Genomic DNA, 27,564 nt, shown 5'->3' on the forward strand with positions numbered 1-27,564 from the left:
CGGTATCAAAACACACCACCTCAAAGGGGATGTAGCTCAGTGGTAGAGCGCATGCTTTGCATGTATGAAGCCCCGGGTTTAATCCCCGGCATCTCCATGTTTTGCAAAATATAGATTCTTACTTATCTGTATGTAACCTCTTCAGAAGAGCCCAAGACCAACAAATGCATGAATGCACTCTACAGTAATGGGCAAGAATTAACACCAATTATGAAAAATAATTGATCATTCTATTAAATGTGATGTAGCTCAGTGGTAGATGATATTCTGTGGATACTGTGTTTCCTTATTTAACCAGCAGTTGCCATATCATACCTACTGACATTCTCCAAACACTGATGTCAAGTATATGGTAATTATGAAACAGAGTTTTAATTTCACTGGGAATGAACTATAAAAGCAGTAGTTTCATAAAAGAACAAATCACACGATACAGCAAAACTAATTGATTAAGAAGGACAGACATCTTTAAACACATTGTGAACCTATGGAGGATGGATTTGGGCTTGAATGTCAAGTCATTAGTGATCAATCAATGCATGAAAAGATAAACACATATCAACTCTGTACAAAATACCTGGTGAAGCCTTAGTCAGCAATGCCCAGGAGGCAGTCATAGCCTGTATCCTATGTGCCCTTCTTCCAAGTTCTGACACTACTGATAAAACAGAATGTAAGACTGTCCTCTACTTGGCAATACTTGATCAATATCCATGCCTTTCATTACATAAGGTAGGGGATTCTGATGATAACCCAGACTCCGGTGAAGAAGTCTAACAGCAATTTAAAGTGTGGAATGATCATCTACTTGTATCCTCATCAGCTGTGGAAACTATGGTGTCCTTGAACTCTGGCAAAATGTAATGGGTTTTATTGCTTTATACTCTGAGATGACCCTTAGAATACTAGAAAATAGTAGAACTTGAGTACAATGCAAATCTGCAATCGAATGAGTACCACACTTTTTCACAGGGGATGTAGCTCAGTGGTAGAGCGCATGCTTCGCATGTATGAGGCCCCGGATTCAATCCCCGGCATCTCCATGTTTTGCAAAATGTAGATTCTTTCTTAACTCTATGTAACCTCTCCAGATCAACAAATGCATTAAAATACTCTAGAGAAATTGGAAAAGTTTCAATCAAACTATGAAAAATTATTGACCAGTCTATAAAATGTGATGTTGCTCAGTGGTAGATTATATTCCCCAGAATCTGTGTTTCCGCATTGAAATAAAAGTTATCATATGATACCTACAGTATCCTTGAAATCTATACAGCAAGGTATAATTGTTATCTTTGCTCTGTGCTCTGAGTTTAACCTTAGAACAGTGGAAGTAGTAGAACTTGAGTACTATGCAGAACAGCAATCGCTCGGTATCAAAACACACCAACTCAAAGGGGATGTAGCTCAGTGGTAGAGTGCATGCTTTGCATGTATGAGTCCCTGGGTTCAATCCCCGGTATCTCCATGTTTTGCAAAATATAGATTCTTACTTATCTGTATGTAACCTCTTCAGAAGAGCCCAAGACCAACAAATGCATGAATGCACTCTACAGTAATGGGCAAGAATTAACACCAATTATGAAAAATAATTGATCATTCTATTAAATGTGATGTAGCTCAGTGGTAGATTATATTCTGTGGATACTGTGTTTCCTTATTTAACCAGCAGTTACCATATCATACCTACTGACATTCTCCAAACACTGATGTCAAGTATATGGTAATTATGAAACAGAGTTTTAATTTCACTGGGAAATGAACTATAAAAGCAGTAGTTTCATAAAAGAACAAATCACACGATACAGCAAAACTAATTGATTAAGAAGGACAGACATCTTTAAACACATTGTGAACCTATGGAGGATGGATTTGGGCTTGAATGTCAAGTTATTAGTGATCAATCAATGCATGAAAAGATAAACACATATCAACTCTGTACAAAATACCTGGTGAAGCCTTAGTCAGCAATGCCCAGGAGGCAGTCATAGCCTGCATCCTATGTGCCCTTCTTCCAAGTTCTGACACTGCTGATAAAACAGAATGTAAGACTGTCCTCTACTTGGCAATACTTGATCAATATCCATGCCATTCATTACATAAGGTAGGGGATTCTGATGATAACCCAGACTCCGGTGAAGAAGTCTAACAGCAATTTAAAGTGTGGAATGATCATCTACTTGTATCCTCATCAGCTGTGGAAACTATGGTGTCCTTGAACTCTGGCAAAGTGTAATGGTTTTTATTGCTTTATACTCTGAGATGACCCTTAGAACACTAGAAAATAGTAGAACTTGAGTACAATGCAAAGCTGCAATCGAATGAGTACCACACTTTTTCACAAGGGATGTAGCTCAGTGGTAGAGCGCATGCTTCGCATGTATGAGGCCCCGGGTTCAATCCCCGGCATCTCCATGTTTTGCAAAATGTAGATTCTTTCTAAACTCTATGTAACCTCTCCAGATCAACAAATGCATTAAAATACTCTAGAGAAATTGGAAAAGTTTCAATCAAACTATGAAAAATTATTGACCAGTCTATAAAATGTGATGTTGCTCAGTGGTAGATTATATTCCCCAGAATCTGTGTTTCCGCATTGAAATAAAAGTTATTATATGATACCTACAGTATCCTTGAAATCTATACAGCAAGGTATAATTGTTATTTTTGCTCCGTGCTCTGAGTTTAACCTTAGAACAGTGAAAGTAGTAGAACTTGAGTACTATGCAGAACAGCAATCGCTCGGTATCAAAACACACCAACTCAAAGGGGATGTAGCTCAATGGTAGAGCGCATGCTTTGCATGTATGAGGCCCCGGGTTCAATCCCTGGCATCTCCATGTTTTGCAAAATATAGAGTTTTACTTATCTGTATGTAACTTCTTCAGAAGAGCCCAAGACCAACAAATGCATGAATGCACTCTACAGTAATGGGCAAGAATTAACACCAATTATGAAAAATAATTGATCATTCTATTAAATGTGATGTAGCTCAGTGGTAGATTATATTCTGTGTATACTGTGTTTCTTCATTTAACCAGCAGTTACCATATCATACCTACTGACATTCTCCAAACACTGATGTCAAGTATATGGTAATTATGAAACAGAGTTTTAATTTCACTGGGAAATGAACTATAAAAGCAGTAGTTTCATAAAAGAACAAATCACACGATACAGCAAAACTAATTGATTAAGAAGGACAGACATCTTTAAACACATTGTGAACCTATGGAGGATGGATTTGGGCTTGAATGTCAAGTAATTAGTGATCAATCAATGCATGAAAAGATTAACACATATCAACTCTGTACAAAATACCTGGTGAAGCCTTAGTCAGCAATGCCCAGGAGACAGTCATAGCCTGCATCCTATGTGCCCTTCTTCCAAGTTCTGACACTGCTGATAAAACAGAATGTAAGACTGTCCTCTACTTGGCAATACTTGATCAATATCCATGCCATTCATTACATAAGGTAGGGGATTCTTATGATAACCCAGACTCCGGTGAAGAAGTCTAACAGCAATTTAAAGTGTGGAATGATCATCTACTTGCATCCTCATCAGCTGTGGAAACTATGGTGTCCTTGAACTCTGGCAAAGTGTAATGGTTTTTATTGCTTTATACTCTGAGATGACCCTTAGAACACTAGAAAATAGTAGAACTTGAGTACAATGCAAATCTGCAATCGAATGAGTACCACACATTTTTCACAGGGGATGTAGCTCAGTGGTAGAGCGCATGCTTCGCATGTATGATGCCCCGGGTTCAATCCCCGGCATCTCCATGTTTTGCAAAATGTAGATTCTTTCTTAACTCTATGTAACCTCTCCAGATCAACAAATGCATTAAAATACTCTAGAGAAATTGGAAAAGTTTCAATCAAACTATGAAAAATTATTGACCAGTCTATAAAATGTTATGTTGCTCAGTGGTAGATTATATTCCCCAGAATCTGTGTTTCCGCATTGAAATAAAAGTTATCATATGATACCTACAGTATCCTTGAAATCTATACAGCAAGGTATAATTGTTATCTTTGCTCCGTGCTCTGAGTTTAACCTTAGAACATTGGAAGTAGTAGAACTTGAGTACTATGCAGAACGGCAATCGCTCGGTATCAAAACACACCAACTCAAAGGGGATGTAGCTCAGTGGTAGAGCGCATGCTTTGCATGTATGAGGCCCCGGGTTCAATCCCCAGCATCTCCATGTTTTGCAAAATGTACATTCTTACTTATCTGTATGTAACCTCTTCAGAAGAGCCTAAGACCAACAAATGCATGAATGCACTCTACAGTAATGGGCAAGAATTAACACCAATTATGAAAAATAATTGATCATTCTATTAAATGTGATGTAGCTCAGTGGTAGATTATATTCTGTGGATACTGTGTTTCCTTATTTAACCAGCAGTTACCATATCATACCTACTGACATTCTCCAAACACTGATGTCAAGTATATGGTAATTATGAAACAGAGTTTTAATTTCACTGGGAATGAACTATAAAAGCAGTAGTTTCATAAAAGAACAAATCACACGATACAGCAAAACTAATTGATTAAGAAGGACAGACATCTTTAAACACATTGTGAACCTATGGAGGATGGATTTGGGCTTGAATGTCAAGTAATTAGTGATCAATCAATGCATGAAAAGATAAACACATATCAACTCTGTACAAAATACCTGGTGAAGCCTTAGTCAGCAATGCCCAGGAGACAGTCATAGCCTGCATCCTATGTGCCCTTCTTCCAAGTTCTGACACTGTTGATAAAACAGAATGTAAGACTGTCCTCTACTTGGCAATACTTGATCAATATCCATGCCATTCATTACATAAGGTAGGGGATTCTGATGATAACCCAGACTCCGGTGAAGAAGTCTAACAGCAATTTAAAGTGTGGAATGATCATCTACTTGTATCCTCATCAGCTGTGGAAACTATGGTGTCCTTGAACTCTGGCAAAGTGTAATGGGTTTTATTGCTTTATACTCTGAGATGACCCTTAGAACACTAGAAAATAGTAGAACTTGAGTACAATGCAAAGCTGCAATCGAATGAGTACCACACTTTTTCACAGGGAATGTAGCTCAGTGGTAGAGCGCATGCTTCGCATGTATGAGGCCCTGGGTTCGCTCCCCGGCATTTCCATGTTTTGCAAAATGTAGATTCTTTCTTAACTCTATGTAACCTCTCCAGATCAACAAATGCATTAAAATACTCTAGAGCATAGGTTCTCAAACTCGGTCCTCAGGACCCCACACAGTGCATGTTTTGCAGGTAACCCAGCAGGTGCACAGGTGTATTAATTACTCACTGACACATTTTAAAAGGTCCGCAGGTGGAGCTAATTATTTCACTTGTGATTTTGTGAGGAGACCTGCAAAACATGCACTGTGTGGGGTCCTGAGGACCGAGTTTGAGAACCTGTGCTCTAGAGAAATTGGAAAAGTTTCAATCAAACTATGAAAAATTATTGACCAGTCTATAAAATGTGATGTTGCTCAGTGGTAGATTATATTCCCCAGAATCTGTGTTTCCGCATTGAAATAAAAGTTATCATATGATACCTACAGTATCCTTGAAATCTATACAGCAAGGTATAATTGTTATCTTTGCTCCGTGCTCTGAGTTTAACCTTAGAACAGTGGAAGTAGTAGAACTTGAGTACTATGCAGAACAGCAATCGCTCGGTATCAAAACACACCAACTCAAAGGGGATGTAGCTCAGTGGTAGAGCGCATGCTTTGCATGTATGAGGCCCCGGGTTCAATCCACGGCATCTACATATTTTGCAAAATACAGATTCTTACTTATCTGTATGTAACCTCTTCAGAAGAGCCCAAGACCAACAAATGCATGAATGCACTCTACAGTAATGGGCAAGAATTAACACCAATTATGAAAAATAATTGATCATTCTATTAAATGTGATGTAGCTCAGTGGTAGATGATATTCTGTGGATACTGTGTTTCCTTATTTAACCAGCAGTTGCCATATCATACCTACTGACATTCTCCAAACACTGATGTCAAGTATATGGTAATTATGAAATAGAGTTTTAATTTCACTGGGAAATGAACTATAAAAGCAGTAGTTTCATAAAAGAACAAATCACACGATACAGCAAAATTAATTGATTAAGAAGGACAGACATCTTTAAACACATTGTGAACCTATGGAGGATGGATTTGGGCTTGAATGTCAAGTAATTAGTGATCAATCAATGCATGAAAAGATAAACACATATCAACTCTGTACAAAATACCTGGTGAAGCCTTAGTCAGCAATGCCCAGGAGACAGTCATAGCCTGCATCCTATGTGCCCTTCTTCCAAGTTCTGACACTGCTGATAAAACAGAATGTAAGACTGTCCTCTACTTGGCAATACTTGATCAATATCCATGCCATTCATTACATAAGGTAGGGGATTCTGATGATAACCCAGACTCCGGTGAAGAAGTCTAACAGCAATTTAAAGTGTGGAATGATCATCTACTTGCATCCTCATCAGCTGTGGAAACTATGGTATCCTTGAACTCTGGCAAAGTGTAATGGTTTTTATTGCTTTATACTCTGAGATGACCCTTAGAACACTAGAAAATAGTAGAACTTGAGTACAATGCAAAGCTGCAATCGAATGAGTACCACACTTTTTCACAGGGGATGTAGCTCAGTGGTAGAGCGCATGCTTCGCATGTATGAGGCCCCGGGTTCAATCCCCGGCATCTCTATGTTTTGCAAAATGTAGATTCTTTCTTAACTCTATGTAACCTCTCCAGATCAACAAATGCATTAAAATACTCTAGAGAAATTGGAAAAGTTTCAATCAAACTATGAAAAATTATTGACCAGTCTATAAAATGTGATGTTGCTCAGTGGTAGATTATATTCCCCAGAATCTGTGTTTCCGCATTGAAATAAAAGTTATCATTTGATACCTACAGTATCCTTGAAATCTATACAGCAAGGTATAATTGTTATCTTTGCTCCGTGCTCTGAGTTTAACCTTAGAACAGTGGAAGTAGTAGAACTTGAGTACTATGCAGAACAGCAATCACTCGGTATCAAAACACACCAACTCAAAGGGGATGTAGCTCAGTGGTAGAGCGCATGCTTTGCATGTATGAGGCCCTCAGTTCAATCCCCGGCATCTCCATGTTTTGCAAAATATAGATTCTTACTTATCTGTATGTAACCTCTTCAGAAGAGCCCAAGACCAACAAATGCATGAATGCACTCTACAGTAATGGGCAAGAATTAACACCAATTATGAAAAATAATTGATCATTCTATTAAATGTGATGTAGCTCAGTGGTAGATTATATTCTGTGGATACTGTGTTTCCTTATTTAACCAGCAGTTACCATATCATACCTACTGACATTCTCCAAACACTGATGTCAAGTATATGGTAATTATGAAACAGAGTTTTAATTTCACTGGGAAATGAACTATAAAAGCAGTAGTTTCATAAAAGAACAAATCACACGACAAAGCAAAACTAATTGATTAAGAAGGACAGACATCTTTAAACACATTGTGAACCTATGGAGGATGGATTTGGGCTTGAATGTCAAGTAATTAGTGATCAATCAATGCATGAAAAGATAAACACATATCAACTCTGTACAAAATACCTGGTGAAGCCTTAGTCAGCAATGCCAAGGAGGCAGTCATAGCCTGCATCCTATGTGCCCTTCTTCCAAGTTCTGACACTGCTGATAAAACAGAATGTAAGACTGTCCTCTACTTGGCAATACTTGATCAATATCCATGCCATTCATTACATAAGGTAGGGGATTCTGATGATAACCCAGACTCTGGTGAAGAAGTCTAACAGCAATTTAAAGTGTGGAATGATCATCTACTTGTATCCTCATCAGCTGTGGAAACTATGGTGTCCTTGAACTCTGGCAAAGTGTAATGGTTTTCATTGCTTTATACTCTGAGATGACCCTTAGAACACTAGAAAATAGTAGAACTTGAGTACAATGCAAAGCTGCAATCGAATGAGTACCACACTTTTTCACAGGGGATGTAGCTCAGTGGTAGAGCGCATGCTTCGCACGTATGAGGCCCCGGGTTCAATCCCCGGCATCTCCATGGTTTGCAAAATGTAGATTCTTTCTTAACTCTATGTAACCTCTCCAGATCAACAAATGCATTAAAATACTCTAGAGAAAATGGAAAAGTTTCAATCAAACTATGATAAATTATTGACCAGTCTATAAAATGTGATGTTGCTCAGTGGTAGATTATATTCCCCAGAATCTGTGTTTCCGCATTGAAATAAAAGTTATCATATGATACCTACAGTATCCTTGAAATCTATACAGCAAGGTATAATTGTTATCTTTGCTCCGTGCTCTGAGTTTAACTTTAGAACAGTGGAAGTAGTAGAACTTGAGTACTATGCAGAACAGCAATCACTCGGTATCAAAACACACCACCTCAAAGGGGATGTAGCTCAGTGGTAGAGTGCATGCTTTGCATGTATGAGGCCCCGGGTTTAATCCCCGGCATCTCCATGTTTTGCAAAATATAGATTCTTACTTATCTGTATGTAACCTCTTCAGAAGAGCCCAAGACCAACAAATGCATGAATGCACTCTACAGTAATGGGCAAGAATTAACACCAATTATGAAAAATAATTGATCATTCTATTAAATGTGATGTAGCTCAGTGGTAGATGATATTCTGTGGATACTGTGTTTCCTTATTTAACCAGCAGTTGCCATATCATACCTACTGACATTCTCCAAACACTGATGTCAAGTATATGGTAATTATGAAACAGAGTTTTAATTTCACTGGGAAATGAACTATAAAAGCAGTAGTTTCATAAAAGAACAAATCACACGATACAGCAAAACTAATTGATTAAGAAGGACAGACATCTTTAAACACATTGTGAACCTATGGAGGATGGATTTGGGCTTGAATGTCAAGTAATTAGTGATCAATCAATGCATGAAAAGATAAACACATATCAACTCTGTACAAAATACCTGGTGAAGCCTTAGTCAGCAATGCCCAGGAGGCAGTCATATCCTGTATCCTATGTGCCCTTCTTCCAAGTTCTGACACTGCTGATAAAACAGAATGTAAGACTGTCCTCTACTTGGCAATACTTGATCAATATCCATGCCATTCATTACATAAGGTAGGGGATTCTGATGATAACCCAGACTCTGGTGAAGAAGTCTAACAGCAATTTAAAGTGTGGAATGATCATCTACTTGTATCCTCATCAGCTGTGGAAACTATGGTGTAATTGAACTCTGGCAAAGTGTAATGTTTTTTATTGCTTTATACTGTGAGATGACCCTTAGAACACTAGAAAATAGTAGAACTTGAGTACAATGCAAAGCTGCAATCGAATGAGTACCACACTTTTTCACAGGGGATGTAGCTCAGTGATAGAGCGCATGCTTCGCATGTATGAGGCCCCGGGTTCAATCCCCGGCATCTCCATGTTTTGCAAAATGTAGATTCTTTCTTAACTCTATGTAACCTCTCCGGATCAACAAATGCATTAAAATACTCTAGAGAAATTGGAAAAGTTTCAATCAAACTATGAAAAATTATTGACCAGTCTATAAAATGTGATGTTGCTGAGTGATAGATTATATTCCCCAGAATCTGTGTTTCCTCATTGAAATAAAAGTTATTATATGATACCTACAGTATCCTTGAAATCCATACAGCAAGGTATAATTGTTATTTTTGCTCCGTGCTCTAAGTTTAACCTTAGAACAGTGAAAGTAGTAGAACTTGAGTACTATGCAGAACAGCAATCGCTCGGTATCAAACGCACCAACTCAAAGGGGATGTAGCTCAATGGTAGAGCGCATGCTTTGCATGTATGAGGCCCCGGGTTCAATCCCCGGCATCTCCATGTTTTGCAAAATATAGAGTCTTACTTATCTGTATGTAACTTCTTCAGAAGAGCCCAAGACCAACAAATGCATGAATGCACTCTACAGTAATGGGCAAGAATTAACACCAATTATGAAAAATAATTGATCATTCTATTAAATGTGATGTAGCTCAGTGTTAGATTATATTCTGTGGATACTGTGTTTCCTCATTTAACCAGCAGTTACCATATCATACCTACTGACATTCTCCAAACACTGATGTCAAGTATATGGTGATTATGAAACAGAGTTTTAATTTCACTGGGAAATGAACTATAAAAGCAGTAGTTTCATAAAAGAACAAATCACACGATACAGCAAAACTAATTGATTAAGAAGGACAGACATCTTTAAACTAGAGATGAGCGGATTCGGTTTTACTCGGTTTTACTCGGTTCTCAAAACCGAATCTTATTGGCTATCCAAAACACGTGACATCCGTGAGCCAATAAGATTCGGTTTTGAGAACCGAGTAAAACCGAGTAAAACCGAATCCGCTCATCTCTACTTTAAACACATTGTGAACCTATGGAGGATGGATTTGGGCTTGAATGTCAAGTAATTAGTGATCAATCAATGCATGAAAAGATAAACACATATCAACTCTGTACAAAATACCTGGTGAAGCCTTAGTCAGCAATGCCCATGAGACAGTCATAGCCTGCATCCTATGTGCCCTTCTTCCAAGTTCTGACACTGCTGATAAAACAGAATGTAAGACTGTCCTCTACTTGGCAATACTTGATCAATATCCATGCCATTCATTACATAAGGTAGGGGATTCTGATGATAACCCAGACTCCGGTGAAGAAGTCTAACAGCAATTTAAAGTGTGGAATGATCATCTACTTGCATCCTCATCAGCTGTGGAAACTATGGTGTCCTTGAACTCTGGCAAAGTGTAATGGTTTTTATTGCTTTATACTCTGAGATGACCCTTAGAACACTAGAAAATAGTAGAACTTGAGTACAATGCAAAGCTGCAATCGAATGAGTACCACACTTTTTCACAGGGGATGTAGCTCAGTGGTAGAGCGCATGCTTCGCATGTATGAGGCCCCGGGTTCAATCCCCGGCATCTCCATGTTTTGCAAAATGTAGATTCTTTCTTAACTCTATGTAACCTCTCCAGATCAACAAATGCATTAAAATACTCTAGAGAAATTGGAAAAGTTTCAATCAAACTATGAAAAATTATTGACCAGCCTATAAAATGTGATGTTGCTCAGTGGTAGATTATATTCCCCAGAATCTGTGTTTCCTCATTGAAATAAAAGTTATCATATGATACCTACAGTATCCTTGAAATCTATACAGCAAGGTATAATTGTTATCTTTGCTCCGTGCTCTGAGTTTAACCTTAGAACAGTGGAAGTAGTAGAACTTGAGTACTATGCAGAACAGAAATCGCTCGGTATCAAAACACACCAACTCAAAGGGGATGTAGCTCAGTGGTAGAGCGCATGCTTTGCATGTATAAGGCCCCGGGTTCAATCCCCGGCATCTCCATGTTTTGCAAAATATAGATTCTTACTTATCTGTATGTAACCTCTTCAGAAGAGCCCAAGACCAACAAATGCATGAATGCACTCTACAGTAATGGGCAAGAATTAACACCAATTATGAAAAATAATTGATCATTCTATTAAATGTGATGTAGCTCAGTGGTAGATGATATTCTGTGGATACTGTGTTTCCTTATTTAACCAGCAGTTGCCATATCATACCTACTGACATTCTCCAAACACTGATGTCAAGTATATGGTAATTATGAAACAGAGTTTTAATTTCAGTGGGAAATGAACTATAAAAGCAGTAGTTTCATAAAAGAACAAATCACACGATACAGCAAAACTAATTGATTAAGAAGGACAGACATCTTTAAACACATTGTGAACCTATGGAGGATGGATTTGGGCTTGAATGTCAAGTAATTAGTGATCAATCAATGCATGAAAAGATAAACACATATCAACTCTGTACAAAATACCTGGTGAAGCCTTAGTCAGCAATGCCCAGGAGGCAGTCATAGCCTGTATCCTATGTGCCCTTCTTCCAAGTTCTGACAATGCTGATAAAACAGAATGTAAGACTGTCCTCTACTTGGCAATACTTGATCAATATCCATGCCATTCATTACATAAGGTAGGGGATTCTGATGATAACCCAGACTCCGGTGAAGAAGTCTAACAGCAATTTAAAGTGTGGAATGATCATCTACTTGTATCCTCATCAGCTGTGGAAACTATGGTGTCCTTGAACTCTTGCAAAGTGTAATGGTTTTTATTGCTTTATACTCTGAGATGACCCTTAGAACACTAGAAAATAGTAGAACTTGAGTACAATGCAAAGCTGCAATCGAATGAGTACCACACTTTTTCACAGGGGATGTAGCTCAGTGGTAGAGTGCATGCTTCGCATGTATGAGGCCCCAGGTTCAATCCCTGGCATCTCCATGTTTTGCAAAGTGTAGATTCTTTCTAAACTCTATGTAACCTCTCCAGATCAACAAATGCATTAAAATACTCTAGAGAAATTGGAAAAGTTTCAATCAAACTATGAAAAATTATTGACAAGTCTATAAAATGTGATGTTCCTCAGTGGTAGATTATATTCCCCAGAATCTGTGTTTCCGCATTGAAATAAAAGTTATCATATGATACCTACAGTATCCTTGAAATCTATACAGCAAGGTATAATTGTTATCTTTGCTCCGTGCTCTGAGTTTAACCTTAGAACAGTGGAAGTAGTAGAACTTGAGTACTATGCAGAACAGCAATCGCTCGGTATCAAAACACATCAACTCAAAGGGGATGTAGCTCAGTGGTAGAGCGCATGCTTTGCATGTATGAGGCCCCGGGTTCAATCCCTGGCATCTCCATGTTTTGCAAAATATAGATTCTTACTTATCTGTATGTAACCTCTTCAGAAGAGCCCAAGACCAACAAATGCATGAATGCACTCTACAGTAATGGGCAAGAATTAACACCAATTATGAAAAATAATTGATCATTCTATTAAATGTGATGTAGCTCAGTGGTAGATGATATTCTGTGGATACTGTGTTTCCTTATTTAACCAGCAGTTGCCATATCATACCTACTGACATTCTCCAAACACTGATGTCAAGTATATGGTAATTATGAAACAGAGTTTTAATTTCAGTGGGAAATGAACTATAAAAGCAGTAGTTTCATAAAAGAACAAATCACACGATACAGCAAAACTAATTGATTAAGAAGGACAGACATCTTTAAACACATTGTGAACCTATGGAGGATGGATTTGGGCTTGAATGTCAAGTAATTAGTGATAAATCAATGCATGAAAAGATAAACATATATCAACTCTGTACAAAATACCTGGTGAAGCCTTAGTCAGCAATGCCCAGGAGGCAGTCATAGCCTGTATCCTATGTGCCCTTCTTCCAAGTTCTGACACTGCTGATAAAACAGAATGTAAGACTGTCCTCTACTTGGCAATACTTGATCAATATCCATGCCATTCATTACATAAGGTAGGGGATTCTGATGATAACCCAGACTCTGGTGAAGAAGTCTAACAGCAATTTAAAGTGTGGAATGATCATCTACTTGTATCCTCATCAGCTGTGGAAACTATGGTGTCCTTGAACTCTGGCAAAGTGTAATGGTTTTTATTGCTTTATATTGTGAGATGACCCTTAGAACACTAGAAAATAGTAGAACTTGAGTACAATGCAAAGCTGCAATCGAATGAGTACCACACTTTTTCACAGGGGATGTAGCTCAGTGGTAGAGCGCATGCTTCGCGTGTACGAGGCCCTGGGTTCACTCCCCGGCATCTCCATGTTTTGCAAAATGTAGATTCTTTCTTAACTCTATGTAACCTCTCCAGATCAACAAATGCATTAAAATACTCTAGAGAAATTGGAAAAGTTTCAATCAAACTATGAAAATTTATTGACCAGTCTATAAAATGTGATGTTGCTCAGTGGTAGATTATATTCCCCAGAATCTGTGTTTCCGCATTGAAATAAAAGTTATCCTATGATACCTACAGTATCCTTGAAATCTATACAGCAAGGTATAATTGTTATCTTTGCTCCGTGCTCTGAGTTTAACCTTAGAACATTGGAAGTAGTAGAACTTGAGTACTATGCAGAACGGCAATCGCTCGGTATCAAAACACACCAACTCAAAGGGGATGTAGCTCAGTGGTAGAGCGCATGCTTTGCATGTATGAGGCCCCGGGTTCAATCCCTGGCATCTCCATGTTTTGCAAAATATAGATTCTTACTTATCTGTATGTAACCTCTTCAGAAGAGCCCAAGACCAACAAATGCATGAATGCACTCTACAGTAATGGGCAAGAATTAACACCAATTATGAAAAATAATTGATCATTCTATTAAATGTGATGTAGCTCAGTGGTAGATTATATTCTGTGGATACTGTGTTTCCTTATTTAACCAGCAGTTACCATATCATACCTACTGACATTCTCCAAACACTGATGTCAAGTATATGGTAATTATGAAACAGAGTTTTAATTTCACTGGGAATGAACTATAAAAGCAGTAGTTTCATAAAAGAACAAATCACACGATACAGCAAAACTAATTGATTAAGAAGGACAGACATCTTTAAACACATTGTGAACCTATGGAGGATGGATTTGGGCTTGAATGTCAAGTCATTAGTGATCAATCAATGCATGAAAAGATAAACACATATCAACTCTGTACAAAATACCTGGTGAAGCCTTAGTCAGCAATGCCCAGGAGGCAGTCATAGCCTGTATCCTATGTGCCCTTCTTCCAAGTTCTGACACTACTGATAAAACAGAATGTAAGACTGTCCTCTACTTGGCAATACTTGATCAATATCCATGCCATTCATTACATAAGGTAGGGGATTCTGATGATAACCCAGACTCCGGTGAAGAAGTCTAACAGCAATTTAAAGTGTGGAATGATCATCTACTTGTATCCTCATCAGCTGTGGAAACTTTGGGTTCCTTGAACTCTGGCAAAATGTAATGGGTTTTATTGCTTTATACTCTGAGATGACCCTTAGAACACTAGAAAATAGTAGAACTTGAGTACAATGCAAATCTGCAATCGAATGAGTACCACACTTTTTCACAGGGGATGTAGCTCAGTGGTAGAGCGCATGCTTCGCATGTATGAGGCCCCAGGTTCAATCCCCGGCATCTCCATGTTTTGCAAAATGTAGATTCTTTCTTAACTCTATGTAACCTCTCCAGATCAACAAATGCATTAAAATACTCTAGAGAAATTGGAAAAGTTTCAATCAAACTATGAAAAATTATTGACCAGTCTATAAAATGTGATGTTGCTCAGTGGTAGATTATATTCCCCAGAATCTGTGTTTCCGCATTGAAATAAAAGTTATCATATGATACCTACAGTATCCTTGAAATCTATACAGCAAGGTATAATTGTTATCTTTGCTCCGTGCTCTGAGTTTAACCTTAGAACAGTGGAAGTAGTAGAACTTGAGTACTATGCAGAACAGCAATCGCTCGGTACCAAAACACACTAACTCAAAGGGGATGTAGCTCAGTGGTAGAGCGCATGCTTTGCATGTATGAGATCCCCGGCATCTCCATGTTTTGCAAAATACAGATTCTTACTTATCTGTATGTAACCTCTTCAGAAGAGCCCAAGACCAACAAATGCATGAATGCACTCTACAGTAATGGGCAAGAATTAACACCAATTATGAAAAATAATTGATCATTCTATTAAATGTGATGTAGCTCAGTGGTAGATGATATTCTGTGGATACTGTGTTTCCTTATTTAACCAGCAGTTGCCATATCATACCTACTGACATTCTCCAAACACTGATGTCAAGTATATGGTAATTATGAAACAGAGTTTTAATTTCAGTGGGAAATGAACTATAAAAGCAGTAGTTTCATAAAAGAACAAATCACACGATACAGCAAAACTAATTGATTAAGAAGGACAGACATCTTTAAACACATTGTGAACCTATGGAGGATGGATTTGGGCTTGAATGTCAAGTAATTAGTGATCAATCAATGCATGAAAAGATAAACATATATCAACTCTGTACAAAATACCTGGTGAAGCCTTAGTCAGCAATGCCCAGGAGGCAGTCATAGCCTGTATCCTATGTGCCCTTCTTCCAAGTTCTGACACTGCTGATAAAACAGAATGTAAGACTGTCCTCTACTTGGCAATACTTGATCAATATCCATGCCATTCATTACATAAGGTAGGGGATTCTGATGATAACCCAGACTCTGGTGAAGAGGTCTAACAGCAATTTAAAGTGTGGAATGATCATCTACTTGTATCCTCATCAGCTGTGGAAACTATGGTGTCCTTGAACTCTGGCAAAGTGTAATGGTTTTTATTGCTTTATATTGTGAGATGACCCTTAGAACACTAGAAAATAGTAGAACTTGAGTACAATGCAAAGCTGCAATCGAATGAGTACCAAACTTTTTCACAGGGGATGTAGCTCAGTGGTAGAGCGCATGCTTCGCATGTACGAGGCCCTGGGTTCACTCCCCGGCATCTCCATGTTTTGCAAAATGTAGATTCTTTCTTAACTCTATGTAACCTCTCCAGATCAACAAATGCATTCAAATACTCTAGAGAAATTGGAAAAGTTTCAATCAAACTATGAAAATTTATTGACCAGTCTATAAAATGTGATGTTGCTCAGTGGTAGATTATATTCCCCAGAATCTGTGTTTCCGCATTGAAATAAAAGTTATCATATGATACCTACAGTATCCTTGAAATCTATACAGCAAGGTATAATTGTTATCTTTGCTCCGTGCTCTGAGTTTAACCTTAGAACATTGGAAGTAGTAGAACTTGAGTACTATGCAGAACGGCAATCGCTCGGTATCAAAACACACCAACTCAAAGGGGATGTAGCTCAGTGGTAGAGCGCATGCTTTGCATGTATGAGGCCCCGGGTTCAATCCCTGGCATCTCCATGTTTTGCAAAATATAGATTCTTACTTATCTGTATGTAACCTCTTCAGAAGAGCCCAAGACCAACAAATGCATGAATGCACTCTACAGTAATGGGCAAGAATTAACACCAATTATGAAAAATAATTGATCATTCTATTAAATGTGATGTAGCTCAGTGGTAGATTATATTCTGTGGATACTGTGTTTCCTTATTTAACCAGCAGTTACCATATCATACCTACTGACATTCTCCAAACACTGATGTCAAGTATATGGTAATTATGAAACAGAGTTTTAATTTCACTGGGAATGAACTATAAAAGCAGTAGTTTCATAAAAGAACAAATCACACGATACAGCAAAACTAATTGATTAAGAAGGACAGACATCTTTAAACACATTGTGAACCTATGGAGGATGGATTTGGGCTTGAATGTCAAGTCATTAGTGATCAATCAATGCATGAAAAGATAAACACATATCAACTCTGTACAAAATACCTGGTGAAGCCTTAGTCAGCAATGCCCAGGAGGCAGTCATAGCCTGTATCCTATGTGCCCTTCTTCCAAGTTCTGACACTACTGATAAAACAGAATGTAAGACTGTCCTCTACTTGGCAATACTTGATCAATATCCATGCCATTCATTACATAAGGTAGGGGATTCTGATGATAACCCAGACTCCGGTGAAGAAGTCTAACAGCAATTTAAAGTGTGGAATGATCATCTACTTGTATCCTCATCAGCTGTGGAAACTATGGTGTCCTTGAACTCTGGCAAAATGTAATGGGTTTTATTGCTTTATACTCTGAGATGACCCTTAGAATACTAGAAAATAGTAGAACTTGAGTACAATGCAAATCTGCAATCGAATGAGTACCACACTTTTTCACAGGGGATGTAGCTCAGTGGTAGAGCGCATGCTTCGCATGTATGAGGCCCCGGATTCAATCCCCGGCATCTCCATGTTTTGCAAAATGTAGATTCTTTCTTAACTCTATGTAACCTCTCCAGATCAACAAATGCATTAAAATACTCTAGAGAAATTGGAAAAGTTTCAATCAAACTATGAAAAATTATTGACCAGTCTATAAAATGTGATGTTGCTCAGTGGTAGATTATATTCCCCAGAATCTGTGTTTCCGCATTGAAATAAAAGTTATCATATGATACCTACAGTATCCTTGAAATCTATACAGCAAGGTATAATTGTTATCTTTGCTCTGTGCTCTGAGTTTAACCTTAGAACAGTGGAAGTAGTAGAACTTGAGTACTATGCAGAACAGCAATCGCTCGGTATCAAAACACACCAACTCAAAGGGGATGTAGCTCAGTGGTAGAGCGCATGCTTTGCATGTATGAGTCCCTGGGTTCAATCCCTGGTATCTCCATGTTTTGCAAAATATAGATTCTTACTTATCTGTATGTAACCTCTTCAGAAGAGCCCAAGACCAACAAATGCATGAATGCACTCTACAGTAATGGGCAAGAATTAACACCAATTATGAAAAATAATTGATCATTCTATTAAATGTGATGTAGCTCAGTGGTAGATTATATTCTGTGGATACTGTGTTTCCTTATTTAACCAGCAGTTACCATATCATACCTACTGACATTCTCCAAACACTGATGTCAAGTATATGGTAATTATGAAACAGAGTTTTAATTTCACTGGGAAATGAACTATAAAAGCAGTAGTTTCATAAAAGAACAAATCACACGATACAGCAAAACTAATTGATTAAGAAGGACAGACATCTTTAAACACATTGTGAACCTATGGAGGATGGATTTGGGCTTGAATGTCAAGTTATTAGTGATCAATCAATGCATGAAAAGATAAACACATATCAACTCTGTACAAAATACCTGGTGAAGCCTTAGTCAGCAATGCCCAGGAGGCAGTCATAGCCTGCATCCTATGTGCCCTTCTTCCAAGTTCTGACACTGCTGATAAAACAGAATGTAAGACTGTCCTCTACTTGGCAATACTTGATCAATATCCATGCCATTCATTACATAAGGTAGGGGATTCTGATGATAACCCAGACTCCGGTGAAGAAGTCTAACAGCAATTTAAAGTGTGGAATGATCATCTACTTGTATCCTCATCAGCTGTGGAAACTATGGTGTCCTTGAACTCTGGCAAAGTGTAATGGTTTTTATTGCTTTATACTCTGAGATGACCCTTAGAACACTAGAAAATAGTAGAACTTGAGTACAATGCAAAGCTGCAATCGAATGAGTACCACACTTTTTCACAAGGGATGTAGCTCAGTGGTAGAGCGCATGCTTCGCATGTATGAGGCCCCGGGTTCAATCCCCGGCATCTCCATGTTTTGCAAAATGTAGATTCTTTCTAAACTCTATGTAACCTCTCCAGATCAACAAATGCATTAAAATACTCTAGAGAAATTGGAAAAGTTTCAATCAAACTATGAAAAATTATTGACCAGTCTATAAAATGTGATGTTGCTCAGTGGTAGATTATATTCCCCAGAATCTGTGTTTCCGCATTGAAATAAAAGTTATCATATGATACCTACAGTATCCTTGAAATTTATACAGCAAGGTATAATTGTTATCTTTGCTCCGTGCTCTGAGTTTAACTTTAGAATAGTGGAAGTAGTAGAACTTGAGTACTATGCAGAACAGCAATCACTCGGTATCAAAACACACCACCTCAAAGGGGATGTAGCTCAGTGGTAGAGCGCATGCTTTGCATGTATGAGGCCCCGGGTTTAATCCCCGGCATCTCCATGTTTTGCAAAATATAGATTCTTACTTATCTGTATGTAACCTCTTCAGAAGAGCCCAAGACCAACAAATGCATGAATGCACTCTACAGTAATGGGCAAGAATTAACACCAATTATGAAAAATAATTGATCATTCTATTAAATGTGATGTAGCTCAGTGGTAGATGATATTCTGTGGATACTGTGTTTCCTTATTTAACCAGCAGTTGCCATATCATACCTACTGACATTCTCCAAACACTGATGTCAAGTATATGGTAATTATGAAACAGAGTTTTAATTTCACTGGGAATGAACTATAAAAGCAGTAGTTTCATAAAAGAACAAATCACACGATACAGCAAAACTAATTGATTAAGAAGGACAGACATCTTTAAACACATTGTGAACCTATGGAGGATGGATTTGGGCTTGAATGTCAAGTCATTAGTGATCAATCAATGCATGAAAAGATAAACACATATCAACTCTGTACAAAATACCTGGTGAAGCCTTAGTCAGCAATGCCCAGGAGGCAGTCATAGCCTGTATCCTATGTGCCCTTCTTCCAAGTTCTGACACTACTGATAAAACAGAATGTAAGACTGTCCTCTACTTGGCAATACTTGATCAATATCCATGCCATTCATTACATAAGGTAGGGGATTCTGATGATAACCCAGACTCCGGTGAAGAAGTCTAACAGCAATTTAAAGTGTGGAATGATCATCTACTTGTATCCTCATCAGCTGTGGAAACTATGGTGTCCTTGAACTCTGGCAAAATGTAATGGGTTTTATTGCTTTATACTCTGAGATGACCCTTAGAATACTAGAAAATAGTAGAACTTGAGTACAATGCAAATCTGCAATCGAATGAGTACCACACTTTTTCACAGGGGATGTAGCTCAGTGGTAGAGCGCATGCTTCGCATGTATGAGGCCCCGGATTCAATCCCCGGCATCTCCATGTTTTGCAAAATGTAGATTCTTTCTTAACTCTATGTAACCTCTCCAGATCAACAAATGCATTAAAATACTCTAGAGAAATTGGAAAAGTTTCAATCAAACTATGAAAAATTATTGACCAGTCTATAAAATGTGATGTTGCTCAGTGGTAGATTATATTCCCCAGAATCTGTGTTTCCGCATTGAAATAAAAGTTATCATATGATACCTACAGTATCCTTGAAATCTATACAGCAAGGTATAATTGTTATCTTTGCTCTGTGCTCTGAGTTTAACCTTAGAACAGTGGAAGTAGTAGAACTTGAGTACTATGCAGAACAGCAATCGCTCGGTATCAAAACACACCAACTCAAAGGGGATGTAGCTCAGTGGTAGAGTGCATGCTTTGCATGTATGAGTCCTTGGGTTCAATCCCCGGTATCTCCATGTTTTGCAAAATATAGATTCTTACTTATCTGTATGTAACCTCTTCAGAAGAGCCCAAGACCAACAAATGCATGAATGCACTCTACAGTAATGGGCAAGAATTAACACCAATTATGAAAAATAATTGATCATTCTATTAAATGTGATGTAGCTCAGTGGTAGATTATATTCTGTGGATACTGTGTTTCCTTATTTAACCAGCAGTTACCATATCATACCTACTGACATTCTCCAAACACTGATGTCAAGTATATGGTAATTATGAAACAGAGTTTTAATTTCACTGGGAAATGAACTATAAAAGCAGTAGTTTCATAAAAGAACAAATCACACGATACAGCAAAACTAATTGATTAAGAAGGACAGACATCTTTAAACACATTGTGAACCTATGGAGGATGGATTTGGGCTTGAATGTCAAGTTATTAGTGATCAATCAATGCATGAAAAGATAAACACATATCAACTCTGTACAAAATACCTGGTGAAGCCTTAGTCAGCAATGCCCAGGAGGCAGTCATAGCCTGCATCCTATGTGCCCTTCTTCCAAGTTCTGACACTGCTGATAAAACAGAATGTAAGACTGTCCTCTACTTGGCAATACTTGATCAATATCCATGCCATTCATTACATAAGGTAGGGGATTCTGATGATAACCCAGACTCCGGTGAAGAAGTCTAACAGCAATTTAAAGTGTGGAATGATCATCTACTTGTATCCTCATCAGCTGTGGAAACTATGGTGTCCTTGAACTCTGGCAAAGTGTAATGGTTTTTATTGCTTTATACTCTGAGATGACCCTTAGAACACTAGAAAATAGTAGAACTTGAGTACAATGCAAAGCTGCAATCGAATGAGTACCACACTTTTTCACAAGGGATGTAGCTCAGTGGTAGAGCGCATGCTTCGCATGTATGAGGCCCCGGGTTCAATCCCCGGCATCTCCATGTTTTGCAAAATGTAGATTCTTTCTAAACTCTATGTAACCTCTCCAGATCAACAAATGCATTAAAATACTCTAGAGAAATTGGAAAAGTTTCAATCAAACTATGAAAAATTATTGACCAGTCTATAAAATGTGATGTTGCTCAGTGGTAGATTATATTCCCCAGAATCTGTGTTTCCGCATTGAAATAAAAGTTATTATATGATACCTACAGTATCCTTGAAATCTATACAGCAAGGTATAATTGTTATTTTTGCTCCGTGCTCTGAGTTTAACCTTAGAACAGTGAAAGTAGTAGAACTTGAGTACTATGCAGAACAGCAATCGCTCGGTATCAAAACACACCAACTCAAAGGGGATGTAGCTCAATGGTAGAGTGCATGCTTTGCATGTATGAGGCCCCGGGTTCAATCCCTGGCATCTCCATGTTTTGCAAAATATAGAGTTTTACTTATCTGTATGTAACTTCTTCAGAAGAGCCCAAGACCAACAAATGCATGAATGCACTCTACAGTAATGGGCAAGAATTAACATCAATTATGAAAAATAATTGATCATTCTATTAAATGTGATGTAGCTCAGTGGTAGATTATATTCTGTGGATACTGTGTTTCCTCATTTAACCAGCAGTTACCATATCATACCTACTGACATTCTCCAAACACTGATGTCAAGTATATGGTAATTATGAAACAGAGTTTTAATTTCACTGGGAAATGAACTATAAAAGCAGTAGTTTCATAAAAGAACAAATCACACGATACAGCAAAACTAATTGATTAAGAAGGACAGACATCTTTAAACACATTGTGAACCTATGGAGGATGGATTTGGGCTTGAATGTCAAGTAATTAGTGATCAATCAATGCATGAAAAGATTAACACATATCAACTCTGTACAAAATACCTGGTGAAGCCTTAGTCAGCAATGCCCAGGAGACAGTCATAGCCTGCATCCTATGTGCCCTTCTTCCAAGTTCTGACACTGCTGATAAAACAGAATGTAAGACTGTCCTCTACTTGGCAATACTTGATCAATATCCATGCCATTCATTACATAAGGTAGGGGATTCTTATGATAACCCAGACTCCGGTGAAGAAGTCTAACAGCAATTTAAAGTGTGGAATGATCATCTACTTGCATCCTCATCAGCTGTGGAAACTATGGTGTCCTTGAACTCTGGCAAAGTGTAATGGTTTTTATTGCTTTATACTCTGAGATGACCCTTAGAACACTAGAAAATAGTAGAACTTGAGTACAATGCAAATCTGCAATCAAATGAGTACCACACATTTTTCACAGGGGATGTAGCTCAGTGGTAGAGCGCATGCTTCGCATGTATGATGCCCCGGGTTCAATCCCCGGCATCTCCATGTTTTGCAAAATGTAGATTCTTTCTTAACTCTATGTAACCTCTCCAGATCAACAAATGCATTAAAATACTCTAGAGAAATTGGAAAAGTTTCAATCAAACTATGAAAAATTATTGACCAGTCTATAAAATGTGATGTTGCTCAGTGGTAGATTATATTCCCCAGAATCTGTGTTTCCGCATTGAAATAAAAGTTATCATATGATACCTACAGTATCCTTGAAATCTATACAGCAAGGTATAATTGTTATCTTTGCTCCGTGCTCTGAGTTTAACCTTAGAACAGTGGAAGTAGTAGAACTTGAGTACTATGCAGAACAGCAATCGCTCGGTATCAAAACACACCAACTCAAAGGGGATGTAGCTCAGTGGTAGAGCGCATGCTTTGCATGTATGAGGCCCCGGGTTCAATCCACGGCATCTCCATATTTTGCAAAATACAGATTCTTACTTATCTGTATGTAACCTCTTCAGAAGAGCCCAAGACCAACAAATGCATGAATGCACTCTACAGTAATGGGCAAGAATTAACACCAATTATGAAAAATAATTGATCATTCTATTAAATGTGATGTAGCTCAGTGGTAGATGATATTCTGTGGATACTGTGTTTCCTTATTTAACCAGCAGTTGCCATATCATACCTACTGACATTCTCCAAACACTGATGTCAAGTATATGGTAATTATGAAATAGAGTTTTAATTTCACTGGGAAATGAACTATAAAAGCAGTAGTTTCATAAAAGAACAAATCACACGATACAGCAAAATTAATTGATTAAGAAGGACAGACATCTTTAAACACATTGTGAACCTATGGAGGATGGATTTGGGCTTGAATGTCAAGTAATTAGTGATCAATCAATGCATGAAAAGATAAACACATATCAACTCTGTACAAAATACCTGGTGAAGCCTTAGTCAGCAATGCCCAGGAGACAGTCATAGCCTGCATCCTATGTGCCCTTCTTCCAAGTTCTGACACTGCTGATAAAACAGAATGTAAGACTGTCCTCTACTTGGCAATACTTGATCAATATCCATGCCATTCATTACATAAGGTAGGGGATTCTGATGATAACCCAGACTCCGGTGAAGAAGTCTAACAGCAATTTAAAGTGTGGAATGATCATCTACTTGCATCCTCATCAGCTGTGGAAACTATGGTATCCTTGAACTCTGGCAAAGTGTAATGGTTTTTATTGCTTTATACTCTGAGATGACCCTTAGAACACTAGAAAATAGTAGAACTTGAGTACAATGCAAAGCTGCAATCGAATGAGTACCACACTTTTTCACAGGGGATGTAGCTCAGTGGTAGAGCGCATGCTTCGCATGTATGAGGCCCCGGGTTCAATCCCCGGCATCTCTATGTTTTGCAAAATGTAGATTCTTTCTTAACTCTATGTAACCTCTCCAGATCAACAAATGCATTAAAATACTCTAGAGAAATTGGAAAAGTTTCAATCAAACTATGAAAAATTATTGACCAGTCTATAAAATGTGATGTTGCTCAGTGGTAGATTATATTCCCCAGAATCTGTGTTTCCGCATTGAAATAAAAGTTATCATATGATACCTACAGTATCCTTGAAATCTATACAGCAAGGTATAATTGTTATCTTTGCTCCGTGCTCTGAGTTTAACCTTAGAACAGTGGAAGTAGTAGAACTTGAGTACTATGCAGAACAGCAATCACTCGGTATCAAAACACACCAACTCAAAGGGGATGTAGCTCAGTGGTAGAGCGCATGCTTTGCATGTATGAGGCCCTCAGTTCAATCCCCGGCATCTCCATGTTTTGCAAAATATAGATTCTTACTTATCTGTATGTAACCTCTTCAGAAGAGCCCAAGACCAACAAATGCATGAATGCACTCTACAGTAATGGGCAAGAATTAACACCAATTATGAAAAATAATTGATCATTCTATTAAATGTGATGTAGCTCAGTGGTAGATTATATTCTGTGGATACTGTGTTTCCTTATTTAACCAGCAGTTACCATATCATACCTACTGACATTCTCCAAACACTGATGTCAAGTATATGGTAATTATGAAACAGAGTTTTAATTTCACTGGGAAATGAACTATAAAAGCAGTAGTTTCATAAAAGAACAAATCACACGACAAAGCAAAACTAATTGATTAAGAAGGACAGACATCTTTAAACACATTGTGAACCTATGGAGGATGGATTTGGGCTTGAATGTCAAGTAATTAGTGATCAATCAATGCATGAAAAGATAAACACATATCAACTCTGTACAAAATACCTGGTGAAGCCTTAGTCAGCAATGCCAAGGAGGCAGTCATAGCCTGCATCCTATGTGCCCTTCTTCCAAGTTCTGACACTGCTGATAAAACAGAATGTAAGACTGTCCTCTACTTGGCAATACTTGATCAATATCCATGCCATTCATTACATAAGGTAGGGGATTCTGATGATAACCCAGACTCTGGTGAAGAAGTCTAACAGCAATTTAAAGTGTGGAATGATCATCTACTTGTATCCTCATCAGCTGTGGAAACTATGGTGTCCTTGAACTCTGGCAAAGTGTAATGGTTTTTATTGCTTTATACTCTGAGATGACCCTTAGAACACTAGAAAATAGTAGAACTTGAGTACAATGCAAAGCTGCAATCGAATGAGTACCACACTTTTTCACAGGGGATGTAGCTCAGTGGTAGAGCGCATGCTTCGCACGTATGAGGCCCCGGGTTCAATCCCCGGCATCTCCATGGTTTGCAAAATGTAGATTCTTTCTTAACTCTATGTAACCTCTCCAGATCAACAAATGCATTAAAATACTCTAGAGAAAATGGAAAAGTTTCAATCAAACTATGATAAATTATTGACCAGTCTATAAAATGTGATGTTGCTCAGTGGTAGATTATATTCCCCAGAATCTGTGTTTCCGCATTGAAATAAAAGTTATCATATGATACCTACAGTATCCTTGAAATCTATACAGCAAGGTATAATTGTTATCTTTGCTCCGTGCTCTGAGTTTAACTTTAGAACAGTGGAAGTAGTAGAACTTGAGTACTATGCAGAACAGCAATCACTCGGTATCAAAACACACCACCTCAAAGGGGATGTAGCTCAGTGGTAGAGTGCATGCTTTGCATGTATGAGGCCCCGGGTTTAATCCCCGGCATCTCCATGTTTTGCAAAATATAGATTCTTACTTATCTGTATGTAACCTCTTCAGAAGAGCCCAAGACCAACAAATGCATGAATGCACTCTACAGTAATGGGCAAGAATTAACACCAATTATGAAAAATAATTGATCATTCTATTAAATGTGATGTAGCTCAGTGGTAGATGATATTCTGTGGATACTGTGTTTCCTTATTTAACCAGCAGTTGCCATATCATACCTACTGACATTCTCCAAACACTGATGTCAAGTATATGGTAATTATGAAACAGAGTTTTAATTTCACTGGGAAATGAACTATAAAAGCAGTAGTTTCATAAAAGAACAAATCACACGATACAGCAAAACTAATTGATTAAGAAGGACAGACATCTTTAAACACATTGTGAACCTATGGAGGATGGATTTGGGCTTGAATGTCAAGTAATTAGTGATCAATCAATGCATGAAAAGATAAACACATATCAACTCTGTACAAAATACCTGGTGAAGCCTTAGTCAGCAATGCCCAGGAGGCAGTCATATCCTGTATCCTATGTGCCCTTCTTCCAAGTTCTGACACTGCTGATAAAACAGAATGTAAGACTGTCCTCTACTTGGCAATACTTGATCAATATCCATGCCATTCATTACATAAGGTAGGGGATTCTGATGATAACCCAGACTCTGGTGAAGAAGTCTAACAGCAATTTAAAGTGTGGAATGATCATCTACTTGTATCCTCATCAGCTGTGGAAACTATGGTGTCCTTGAACTCTGGCAAAGTGTAATGTTTTTTATTGCTTTATACTGTGAGATGACCCTTAGAACACTAGAAAATAGTAGAACTTGAGTACAATGCAAAGCTGCAATCGAATGAGTACCACACTTTTTCACAGGGGATGTAGCTCAGTGATAGAGCGCATGCTTCGCATGTATGAGGCCCCGGGTTCAATCCCCGGCATCTCCATGTTTTGCAAAATGTAGATTCTTTCTTAACTCTATGTAACCTCTCCGGATCAACAAATGCATTAAAATACTCTAGAGAAATTGGAAAAGTTTCAATC

The 27,564-nt window shown here is 38.0% G+C and overlaps 39 non-coding genes across 39 annotated transcripts; all 39 read left to right on the plus strand.

The window, feature by feature from the left end:
- The first annotated feature begins 25 nt into the window (after positions 1 to 25).
- Positions 26 to 97, plus strand: TRNAA-UGC (transfer RNA alanine (anticodon UGC)). Its single transcript has one exon. It is a non-coding gene; the product is annotated as a tRNA-Ala (tRNA).
- An 874-nt stretch (positions 98 to 971) lies between these two features.
- On the plus strand, positions 972 to 1,043 carry TRNAA-CGC (transfer RNA alanine (anticodon CGC)). Its single transcript has one exon. It is a non-coding gene; the product is annotated as a tRNA-Ala (tRNA).
- A 353-nt stretch (positions 1,044 to 1,396) lies between these two features.
- TRNAA-UGC (transfer RNA alanine (anticodon UGC)) lies at positions 1,397 to 1,468 on the plus strand. The gene has a single exon. It is a non-coding gene; the product is annotated as a tRNA-Ala (tRNA).
- Positions 1,469 to 2,343: 875 nt separating this feature from the next.
- On the plus strand, positions 2,344 to 2,415 carry TRNAA-CGC (transfer RNA alanine (anticodon CGC)). Its single transcript has one exon. It is a non-coding gene; the product is annotated as a tRNA-Ala (tRNA).
- Positions 2,416 to 2,768: 353 nt separating this feature from the next.
- TRNAA-UGC (transfer RNA alanine (anticodon UGC)) lies at positions 2,769 to 2,840 on the plus strand. The gene has a single exon. It is a non-coding gene; the product is annotated as a tRNA-Ala (tRNA).
- Positions 2,841 to 3,716: 876 nt separating this feature from the next.
- Positions 3,717 to 3,788, plus strand: TRNAA-CGC (transfer RNA alanine (anticodon CGC)). Its single transcript has one exon. It is a non-coding gene; the product is annotated as a tRNA-Ala (tRNA).
- Positions 3,789 to 4,141: 353 nt separating this feature from the next.
- Positions 4,142 to 4,213, plus strand: TRNAA-UGC (transfer RNA alanine (anticodon UGC)). Its single transcript has one exon. It is a non-coding gene; the product is annotated as a tRNA-Ala (tRNA).
- An 874-nt stretch (positions 4,214 to 5,087) lies between these two features.
- Positions 5,088 to 5,159, plus strand: TRNAA-CGC (transfer RNA alanine (anticodon CGC)). The gene has a single exon. It is a non-coding gene; the product is annotated as a tRNA-Ala (tRNA).
- A 565-nt stretch (positions 5,160 to 5,724) lies between these two features.
- TRNAA-UGC (transfer RNA alanine (anticodon UGC)) lies at positions 5,725 to 5,796 on the plus strand. The gene has a single exon. It is a non-coding gene; the product is annotated as a tRNA-Ala (tRNA).
- An 875-nt stretch (positions 5,797 to 6,671) lies between these two features.
- TRNAA-CGC (transfer RNA alanine (anticodon CGC)) lies at positions 6,672 to 6,743 on the plus strand. Its single transcript has one exon. It is a non-coding gene; the product is annotated as a tRNA-Ala (tRNA).
- Positions 6,744 to 7,096: 353 nt separating this feature from the next.
- TRNAA-UGC (transfer RNA alanine (anticodon UGC)) lies at positions 7,097 to 7,168 on the plus strand. Its single transcript has one exon. It is a non-coding gene; the product is annotated as a tRNA-Ala (tRNA).
- An 875-nt stretch (positions 7,169 to 8,043) lies between these two features.
- TRNAA-CGC (transfer RNA alanine (anticodon CGC)) lies at positions 8,044 to 8,115 on the plus strand. Its single transcript has one exon. It is a non-coding gene; the product is annotated as a tRNA-Ala (tRNA).
- A 353-nt stretch (positions 8,116 to 8,468) lies between these two features.
- TRNAA-UGC (transfer RNA alanine (anticodon UGC)) lies at positions 8,469 to 8,540 on the plus strand. The gene has a single exon. It is a non-coding gene; the product is annotated as a tRNA-Ala (tRNA).
- An 875-nt stretch (positions 8,541 to 9,415) lies between these two features.
- TRNAA-CGC (transfer RNA alanine (anticodon CGC)) lies at positions 9,416 to 9,487 on the plus strand. Its single transcript has one exon. It is a non-coding gene; the product is annotated as a tRNA-Ala (tRNA).
- Positions 9,488 to 9,839: 352 nt separating this feature from the next.
- On the plus strand, positions 9,840 to 9,911 carry TRNAA-UGC (transfer RNA alanine (anticodon UGC)). The gene has a single exon. It is a non-coding gene; the product is annotated as a tRNA-Ala (tRNA).
- A 1,034-nt stretch (positions 9,912 to 10,945) lies between these two features.
- TRNAA-CGC (transfer RNA alanine (anticodon CGC)) lies at positions 10,946 to 11,017 on the plus strand. Its single transcript has one exon. It is a non-coding gene; the product is annotated as a tRNA-Ala (tRNA).
- A 353-nt stretch (positions 11,018 to 11,370) lies between these two features.
- TRNAA-UGC (transfer RNA alanine (anticodon UGC)) lies at positions 11,371 to 11,442 on the plus strand. Its single transcript has one exon. It is a non-coding gene; the product is annotated as a tRNA-Ala (tRNA).
- Positions 11,443 to 12,317: 875 nt separating this feature from the next.
- TRNAA-CGC (transfer RNA alanine (anticodon CGC)) lies at positions 12,318 to 12,389 on the plus strand. The gene has a single exon. It is a non-coding gene; the product is annotated as a tRNA-Ala (tRNA).
- A 353-nt stretch (positions 12,390 to 12,742) lies between these two features.
- On the plus strand, positions 12,743 to 12,814 carry TRNAA-UGC (transfer RNA alanine (anticodon UGC)). Its single transcript has one exon. It is a non-coding gene; the product is annotated as a tRNA-Ala (tRNA).
- An 875-nt stretch (positions 12,815 to 13,689) lies between these two features.
- Positions 13,690 to 13,761, plus strand: TRNAA-CGC (transfer RNA alanine (anticodon CGC)). The gene has a single exon. It is a non-coding gene; the product is annotated as a tRNA-Ala (tRNA).
- A 353-nt stretch (positions 13,762 to 14,114) lies between these two features.
- Positions 14,115 to 14,186, plus strand: TRNAA-UGC (transfer RNA alanine (anticodon UGC)). Its single transcript has one exon. It is a non-coding gene; the product is annotated as a tRNA-Ala (tRNA).
- Positions 14,187 to 15,060: 874 nt separating this feature from the next.
- TRNAA-CGC (transfer RNA alanine (anticodon CGC)) lies at positions 15,061 to 15,132 on the plus strand. Its single transcript has one exon. It is a non-coding gene; the product is annotated as a tRNA-Ala (tRNA).
- A 1,288-nt stretch (positions 15,133 to 16,420) lies between these two features.
- Positions 16,421 to 16,492, plus strand: TRNAA-CGC (transfer RNA alanine (anticodon CGC)). Its single transcript has one exon. It is a non-coding gene; the product is annotated as a tRNA-Ala (tRNA).
- A 353-nt stretch (positions 16,493 to 16,845) lies between these two features.
- Positions 16,846 to 16,917, plus strand: TRNAA-UGC (transfer RNA alanine (anticodon UGC)). Its single transcript has one exon. It is a non-coding gene; the product is annotated as a tRNA-Ala (tRNA).
- Positions 16,918 to 17,791: 874 nt separating this feature from the next.
- Positions 17,792 to 17,863, plus strand: TRNAA-CGC (transfer RNA alanine (anticodon CGC)). The gene has a single exon. It is a non-coding gene; the product is annotated as a tRNA-Ala (tRNA).
- Positions 17,864 to 18,216: 353 nt separating this feature from the next.
- On the plus strand, positions 18,217 to 18,288 carry TRNAA-UGC (transfer RNA alanine (anticodon UGC)). Its single transcript has one exon. It is a non-coding gene; the product is annotated as a tRNA-Ala (tRNA).
- Positions 18,289 to 19,163: 875 nt separating this feature from the next.
- Positions 19,164 to 19,235, plus strand: TRNAA-CGC (transfer RNA alanine (anticodon CGC)). Its single transcript has one exon. It is a non-coding gene; the product is annotated as a tRNA-Ala (tRNA).
- Positions 19,236 to 19,588: 353 nt separating this feature from the next.
- TRNAA-UGC (transfer RNA alanine (anticodon UGC)) lies at positions 19,589 to 19,660 on the plus strand. The gene has a single exon. It is a non-coding gene; the product is annotated as a tRNA-Ala (tRNA).
- Positions 19,661 to 20,534: 874 nt separating this feature from the next.
- Positions 20,535 to 20,606, plus strand: TRNAA-CGC (transfer RNA alanine (anticodon CGC)). The gene has a single exon. It is a non-coding gene; the product is annotated as a tRNA-Ala (tRNA).
- A 353-nt stretch (positions 20,607 to 20,959) lies between these two features.
- TRNAA-UGC (transfer RNA alanine (anticodon UGC)) lies at positions 20,960 to 21,031 on the plus strand. The gene has a single exon. It is a non-coding gene; the product is annotated as a tRNA-Ala (tRNA).
- An 875-nt stretch (positions 21,032 to 21,906) lies between these two features.
- TRNAA-CGC (transfer RNA alanine (anticodon CGC)) lies at positions 21,907 to 21,978 on the plus strand. Its single transcript has one exon. It is a non-coding gene; the product is annotated as a tRNA-Ala (tRNA).
- A 353-nt stretch (positions 21,979 to 22,331) lies between these two features.
- TRNAA-UGC (transfer RNA alanine (anticodon UGC)) lies at positions 22,332 to 22,403 on the plus strand. Its single transcript has one exon. It is a non-coding gene; the product is annotated as a tRNA-Ala (tRNA).
- An 876-nt stretch (positions 22,404 to 23,279) lies between these two features.
- Positions 23,280 to 23,351, plus strand: TRNAA-CGC (transfer RNA alanine (anticodon CGC)). The gene has a single exon. It is a non-coding gene; the product is annotated as a tRNA-Ala (tRNA).
- A 353-nt stretch (positions 23,352 to 23,704) lies between these two features.
- TRNAA-UGC (transfer RNA alanine (anticodon UGC)) lies at positions 23,705 to 23,776 on the plus strand. The gene has a single exon. It is a non-coding gene; the product is annotated as a tRNA-Ala (tRNA).
- An 875-nt stretch (positions 23,777 to 24,651) lies between these two features.
- TRNAA-CGC (transfer RNA alanine (anticodon CGC)) lies at positions 24,652 to 24,723 on the plus strand. The gene has a single exon. It is a non-coding gene; the product is annotated as a tRNA-Ala (tRNA).
- A 353-nt stretch (positions 24,724 to 25,076) lies between these two features.
- Positions 25,077 to 25,148, plus strand: TRNAA-UGC (transfer RNA alanine (anticodon UGC)). Its single transcript has one exon. It is a non-coding gene; the product is annotated as a tRNA-Ala (tRNA).
- Positions 25,149 to 26,023: 875 nt separating this feature from the next.
- TRNAA-CGC (transfer RNA alanine (anticodon CGC)) lies at positions 26,024 to 26,095 on the plus strand. Its single transcript has one exon. It is a non-coding gene; the product is annotated as a tRNA-Ala (tRNA).
- A 353-nt stretch (positions 26,096 to 26,448) lies between these two features.
- On the plus strand, positions 26,449 to 26,520 carry TRNAA-UGC (transfer RNA alanine (anticodon UGC)). The gene has a single exon. It is a non-coding gene; the product is annotated as a tRNA-Ala (tRNA).
- Positions 26,521 to 27,395: 875 nt separating this feature from the next.
- TRNAA-CGC (transfer RNA alanine (anticodon CGC)) lies at positions 27,396 to 27,467 on the plus strand. The gene has a single exon. It is a non-coding gene; the product is annotated as a tRNA-Ala (tRNA).
- Positions 27,468 to 27,564: the final 97 nt, after the last annotated feature.

Source organism: Pseudophryne corroboree, chromosome 4 (genome assembly GCF_028390025.1).
Source record: "Pseudophryne corroboree isolate aPseCor3 chromosome 4, aPseCor3.hap2, whole genome shotgun sequence".
Classification (NCBI taxonomy): domain Eukaryota; kingdom Metazoa; phylum Chordata; class Amphibia; order Anura; family Myobatrachidae; genus Pseudophryne; species Pseudophryne corroboree.